A 7,405-nucleotide genomic window follows, 5' to 3' on the forward strand; every position below is an offset into this window, starting at 1 on the left:
TATATCCTCTCTCACGTAAAGTTTCCTTGCTCCAGGTGTATGTGGTGCCGTGCTGCGTGGGTCTCGGCCCGGCAGGTGGAGCGAGCTGGTCCCCCCCCACCCCCCCACGCGCGGGGAACCGTCCGCAGGAAGCACCGCCACCTGGTGGTCGCTCTCAGGACTGCAGGCAGCCCTTGCGGCTCGTGTGCGTGCCGCTTGCAAACCAGTCCTAGCACGCATGCCGCATAGATGCAAACAGAAGTGCAGTTGGAAACTGGTGAGAAATGGTAACAAAACAACTTCTTCCAGCTTTTTTGGGGGGCATTTTTGTAAGCACCTTGTGTATGTGCTGTTGCTTGTGTATCGGTTCAGGTTGGCTGTGAATGACTTGACTTGAGGTGGCATCAGTTAAGACCCCGCCACGGACGCTTCTGTGTCCCCCTGCTCCCGCATAGCTCGCAGTTGGAGGTTCCTTCCTCCCTGTTAGGGTGTCTGCGGTCTGGTTTACCTGCAGGGAAGGGCGCGGAGGGAGTGACCATCTCGCCGGGGACGAGTGGTGACTGCTGTGCAAGTTGATAGGGACGGAAGCCCGCCGCGTGCACCCCTGTGTGACACTCCAGAGGTCCGTTCGTGGGTCGTGTCAGTCCGTGATTTGTCCTTTTATTTTCCGTTGCGTAAATACACTGATTTCTTCATCCTCCGACTGGCGAGCGTGTGCCCAGTGCTCACGTGGGCCCATTGTGAATCAGGCTGCTGCGAGCAAGTCTTCATAGATACGGGTCTCCATGCCTCTTGGATCTCTCTGGGGGTCGTGGTGTTACTGGGTCGCGGAGGGGCTGCCGGTCTGACTTGGGAAGAAACGACCACACGTTCCAAAGGGACTGTAACGCACTCTCCCTTTGCCTGTGGCCTTTTCCTCTGAGCTCCGGACCCCACTTCTCTGCCGTCCTTGGTCGCCCGAGCCAGACCCTGGGCTTCCCCAGCCGGTGCGGCGCTAGGCCCTGCCAGCAGAGGGCGCTGGGGGCGGCGGCGGGGGCAGGGAAGGAGCCGGGGCGGCTGGCGGCTGGCCGCTGGCGGGGGCTTCAGCAGGTGGTCTCCTTCCCCTCTCACCCGCGCCCTCAGCCCTTGGGCACCTCCGCCGCACCCCCTCCGAAGAGGTCTGGAGCTCATCCTGGGGCGGCGAACGGGGCCTCCGGTGTCCCTTCTCTTCCTGTGTTCTCTAGAGTCCGTTCGCCCCTTTAGTAGCTAGCCCTCGCTTACCGTAAACTCTTCAGGCTGCATTTTACCCGCGTCTGCCTTTGTGAGCAGCAGGCGGGGCTTGTGCGCCATTTGGGGCGTTGTTTGCGTTTTGGTTACAGAGTTGTAGGGGTTGACGATTCCATACGTCTTGTTTATGAAAGTCCTTTGTCAGATACGTGTTTTACGAACGTTTTCTCCTAGTCTATCCCTGCCTGCTCGTCTTACTGTGGTAAAAAAAAAAACACATAGAATTTGCCATTTTAACCATTTTTCGGTGTTAAGTACATTCACATTGTTGTAAAACAGATCTCCCGAACTTTGTCATCTTGCAAACCTGAAACTCTGTCCCCACTGAACAACCCCCTTTCCCGTGCCCACCATTGTTCTTCTGCCTCTGTGACTGTGACGACCCTGGATCCCTCCGACAGAACAGTCGTGCAGTATGTCTCGTTCCTGTGACGGGTTTATTTCATTCAGCCTCGTGTCCTCGAGGTTCATCCCTGTTGTCGCCGTGGACTTGCTTCCTTTGTACGGCTGAGTGGTGTTCCATTGTGTGGCTTGACCACGTCGTGTTCATGCCTCATCCACCAAGAACACCGGCTCGCCTCCAGTTTGTGGCTGCTGTGGATGGCGCTGCTCTGAGTGTGTTCGTGAGCATGAAACATGTGCATCTCTCTTTTTAAGACGCTGCATTTAATGCCTTTGGATAAATACCTAGAAGTGGGATTGATAGGTCTTGTGGTAGTTCTATTTTTAATTACTTGAGGAGCCTCCATACTTTTTTACACAGTGACCATACCATTTTATAATCCCACCACCAACATCTGAGGGTTCCACTTTCTCCATATCCTCACCGACATTTGTGGTTTTCTGTTTAATAGTAGCCATCTTAACGGATGTGAGGTCATACCTTCTTGTGGTTTTCATTTGCATGTCCCTGGTGATGAGTGATGTGCACCATCTTCTCATATGTTTACTGGCCTCTTGTATATAGTCTTTGGACAAATGTCCATTCAAGTTCTTTGTCAATTTTTTGAGTTATTTGATTTTTTATTGTTGAGTTATAAGAATTCTTTATATGTTGTGGATATTTAACCCCATGTCAGATAGGCGATTTGCCAGTGTTTTCTCTGATTCTGTAGGCTGCTTTTTCACTCTGTGGATCGTGCCCTTTGATGCACACAGTTTGTAAGCTTGATGTCGTCCCGCTTGTCTTGTCCTTTGTTGCCTCTGCTTGGGCGTTGCTTCCAGGAACTCACTGCCAAGTCCAGTGTCCTGAAGCTTCTCCCCTGTGTTTGCTTCTAGGAGTTCTGTAGTTTTGGGCCTTACATGGAGGTCTCTAACCCATTTTGGGTTTCTGTATGTGGTGGATTCATTTTTTAACAGTGTCTTTAGGTGAGTAGCAGTTTGGGATTCTGATGAAGTTTATTTTATCATTTTAAAAGTTTTATGGTTTGCCCCTTGTTTCCTTAATTAAGAAACTTTGCCTAACCCCAGGTCACAAAGAAAACCTTTAGTGTTTTCTTCTGTAAATATTACAGTTTTAGCATTTACGTTTGGGCTTAGGACCCCTATCAAATTCACTTCTGTGTGTGGTGACATAAGGGGCAAGGTTATTTTCTCCACGTGAGCATCTGTTTCGAGAGTTGAGGACGTTCCTGTCCCACTGGATGGTGCGGGTGCCATGCCACGCACCCATCGGGCCCCCTCAGGAGTGACAGATGTTCCCCCCAGCTGCCGGGGGCTGCTGGAAGACGGCCCTCAGTGGCCAGTCATCTTTGGGGATTTTCGTTGCAGAAAAAGCACGGCACCGCCCCACCCACGATCACGCCGTGCTCCAGGGGACGTGTGCGTCCAGTGACTGATCCACACGGGGCTGGAAGGCACCTTCACTCTGACTCTGGAGGCTCCGAAGGTCGTCCCCGAGGCCCCAGGGCTGGCTGAGATCTTCTGGGAGGGGCCTGCAAGCCACCCTCCTCTCTCCCCTACAGGCCTCCTCCCAAGAGCACTTGCTAATGGACGTGCTGCACACGGCTGGCTCGCACGGCCGCTGCGGGGGAGACCTGGCCCGCGACAGGTGTCACACGGCAACCTGCCAGCGCCTGAGGCTTTGCCTCTGGATCCTGTCCTGCTGCAGCCATCCCTGCGAGGGCTCTGCCGCCTGAGTGTGTGGAGCGCAGGGTGCGGGCCCCCACCGCAGGGGGCTTGACTCATGGGGGAGGAGGGGGAGAATCGGCTCAGTATTTTCAGAGCCCCTTGCCACATGCGTGTCCCTCTGTGAGATCAGGCACACGGGTGTCTCATGCGCCGACTCGGGGCTCGGCCTCGGCGCTATTCGTGCAGCTGGGCCCGCTGGAGGGGCAGGACGTACGTACCGAGGATAACCAGACACTTCGGGTTTGTTGAGGGGCTGTCTTCTCCAAGACTTACGTGGTACTGAAGGCCCCCTCTTGACCCTGCGGGGCCCTCAGTGTACAGCTCGGAAGGGCGTGGCCTGGTGGCCGGTGCCCTGTGGGGAGGGCAGAACTCACACCCAGACTCCTCCCGCCTCTCCCCTCCTCGCCACTGCCCTTCTCTGCAGCAGACCGAGGTCATGGGGGATGGCCCGAGTGGCCCCGTGGTGCAGGGGCGGCAGGAGACCCCACCCCTGGTTGGTCAGTCTGGGGAGCCGCTCCCACCTGCCTTCCGTCTTGCGTCTGCTCCCACCAGTGAGCTCAGGTCGCGGGGAGGAGCAGGTATGCTGTCTCTGCAGGGGCTGGGGTGGGGGGCTGTGCTGAGTCTCTGGTGTCATGCTGAGTTCGGGGCTGGGATTGGACCTTTGCCCCCAGGACTTGGCCCTGTGTCCCAGGGCACCTCGTTGCCCGCGAGCCTCCTGTTGCCGGGCCAGCCTCGCTTTCCACGGCAGCCTGGTCCAGGCTGGCCTGTTTCCGTACAGCGGCCGCGGCTGCTCGCGTGGTGTCCCTCCCTCACTGGGCCAGTGGGGGACATCCTCGTGTGCCCCCAGGCGGGGGACAAGGACCGCAGCGTTCGTAGGGGCTCCTGACGGGGCCTGGCCAGCAGCGCGCTGCACGCGAGTCTGTTCAAGTGCCCATCGGAAACTGGAGGGGCTGGAGGGGCCGTGCCCTCGCATTAGCAGCGCTGGGCCTGGGGGCCGGGGGGCCCTGAGGGGCGTCCTTGCATGGCCTGCCGCCATCGGCAGAAGCTGCATGGCGGCGCCCAGTGTGCCTGCCTGGGGCTGCAGCTCGCCGAGACCTCGCTGGCCTGGGGCCGCCGGGCGCTCCGGTTACTGCTCCGACCGCTGAGGCCCCCAACCTCAAGGAGGGGCAGCCGGGGGACACAAGCCTGCCCCCACGAGGGGCTTGAGGGCACAGACTGAGTCCGAGGGGTTCCCTTGAGTCCCCACTTCGCTCGTTACCTGCAGCTTGGCCACTGGGGCCCGGCTCCGTGGTCCTTTTCTGGCCTCTCCCACGCACCATAGCAAAGTGAGGGGGCATTCCTGCTCCCATAGACTTCATTTACAAAACCAGGTGGGCCTCACTTGGCCCCGAGTCCCCGGGGGCTGGCCGCTGCTCTAGCCCGGGGTTCTCCAGCTTGTGCTTGCATCAGAACCCTCTGGAGCGTATGTGTGCAGTATGGACCCCTGCGCCCCCAGAGCTTCTGAGTCAGGAGGCCTGGGGAGGGGCCCAGGGGTTGGCGTTGCCCACAGGTGCCAGTGAGGCTGCCAGACTGGGGCTGCATGTTGAGAAGCGCACTCTAGAAGATGAGCAGGAGCATGTGGAGCGGACAGGGGCGCGACAGACGGGGCTGCACAGCAGGGCACATCGCGACCGCGGGGGAGCTTTAGGTCCTGCTCTGGGGGGGTTCTGACCTGAGCACCCCCACTCTGCATGGAGGGACGCGGGAGAGGAAAGAGTGTGCTACAGGCACCCTGGGCCCCTGGGGCCTAAGCAGCAATGCTCCTTTGAACAGTTTGAGAGAGAGATACAGGCGGACGGTGACCTTGGTGAGAACCGATGGGCCTGTCCAGGTCCTCCAGACTCAGCTCCCAGTCTTGATGTCATGGAGACTTGGGGATCCTGGAGCAGTTCCCCACCCCAGGGAGGGGGCCACAGACATCACCCCCTGACCACAGAGCCAGGGAGCCCAGTCCCCATGGGAGGAGTGGTTCCTCCAGCAGTGGGGAGCTCAGGGCCCATCAGAGCAGCCTTCTGATGGGGGGTCAGGTTGCCCAGAGCCTCCATCTTGCTCAGTGCAGTCAGCCCCTGAGCTGCCACACCCAAACCCTGGGCCTTGGTGTACAGATCCCCCACCTTCACCCCTGGCTCTCCTGGCTTCTTCCCTTTTTCTGGCCTCTACAGCTGGAAAGCCAGGCGCAGGCTGGGCCTCGGGGTCCCTGCTTCTGCTTCTAGGCAACCTCGTCATGACTTTAAATGCCATCCCTGTGTTGATGACTCCAGAAGGTACAGCTTTCGTTTCTTCTGGGGCGTCCAAGTGCCGTGTCAAACACAGTGCCCCCAGCGCAGCTCGCTGCCTCCTGGCCCCACCACACCCCTGCCCCAGGTTTGCCCTACGTGGTCAAGAACTCGGTCCCCATCTAGCATGAAGCTCTGGCCAAAACTTGGCGTTGTCCACTCTAGTCTTTGCCTCACACCCAGGCTTGAGAACGTGCTCCCAGTACGACCTCACTCCTCCTCAGCCCCTGGCCCCTGACCGCTTGGCCTCCTGATGGTCCTTAGGACCCCTCGTCTGCCTCTCTCCACACAGCAGAGTTCAAGACAAACCAGCGCAGTCCTGGATTTGTTTTAATCCAAAGTCCTTACCTGCCCCTGAATCCCCGTAGCTAGTGTTCCCTCCCTCAGAGGGCCCTCCCTTGACCTCCTGGGCATTGTGCAGACTCCCCAAGCTCCTTCCTGCCTGGGGCCCTGGGGCCTGGCCCTGTCTGCGCAGCGTGCTCTGCAGACTGCTCCCACGGCAGCTCGCCAGACGATCGTTTGCCACCCTGTCAGGAACAGTCCCTTCTGTTACACCGTTGCCTTATTTTTCCCCACAGCACTTGTCACCCCAGATGCTGCCCCTGCACTGGAAGGGGGGCTCCAGGAGCACCGGGGCCAAGTCCCCAGTGCCTGGAGAGGCCCACAGCGGGCCTTCGTACATGCCACAAAAATGGTTTATGGGGCGCCTCGCTGGCTCAGTCGGTTAAGCGTCCGACTCTTGATTTCAGCTCAGGTCGTGGTCTTGGGGTCATGAGATCGAGCCCTACATTGGGCTCAGTGCTCAGCGGGGAGTCTGCTTGAGATTCTCCCTCTCCCTCTGCTCCTCCCCCACCTCACACACTCTTTAAAAATCCTTAAAAAAAACCATAAAATTCATTTAAAAAAATGGCTAACAGCGATGTAAACGTTGGTAGCCGAAGCCAAACTGCAATGAAAGCAGAACAGGGAAGAGCGGCAGAGCGGCTGAGGCCCGAGGCCCCAGATCGCCACAGCCCCGCTGCTCCCGTAGTTGACCCCTGAACCCGGGAAGAGAGGCCACCACTGGGAGATCACTGGAGAAGGCCTGCCCGGCCTCTAACTCCGTTTCCTGGGACGTCCAGGGTGTGGTGGGCGGGCTAAGGGGTGGCTTCCCGAAAGGGTGACTGGGGAGCTTCCTCACCCCACGGCGACGGGCCCCCGGCAGGTGTCAGGACAGCCCAGAGCAGCGGCCCAAGAACAGACACAACAGACCCGGAGCAGTGACAGGAACCAGCAACGGAGGGAAACCAGGTTTTCGGGGGCAGGCGCTGAACTGTGTCCCTCCCACATTCACATGGTGAACCCTGACCCCCAGCCCCTCCGAAGGTGACGTATTTGGAGACAGGCCTTTAAAGAGGGGATGAGGGTAAAATGAGGACCTTAGGTCTGAATCCAGGGTGGCTGGTGTCCTCGTAAGAAGAGATTGGACCCAGGAGTCAGGCAGGGGGACGCGCGCACGGAGGAGAGGCCTCGGGAAACCAGCGTGGACACCTTGATCTCGGGCTTCAGCCTCCGGGACGGCGGCGCTGTTTCTGCCCTTGAAACCCGCAGGCTGAGCGGACAGGACAGAATTCACCGGCTTGTGCTTAGACAGGAATTTTGCACTGTTGGCAGTTACCAAAGTAGCTTCCCGGAATGGGATCAGATAGGCGGAGGGCTCCGCGTGGAGACAGCGC

The sequence above is a fragment of the Halichoerus grypus genome, chromosome 8, assembly GCF_964656455.1.
Source record: "Halichoerus grypus chromosome 8, mHalGry1.hap1.1, whole genome shotgun sequence".
Taxonomy (NCBI): domain Eukaryota; kingdom Metazoa; phylum Chordata; class Mammalia; order Carnivora; family Phocidae; genus Halichoerus; species Halichoerus grypus.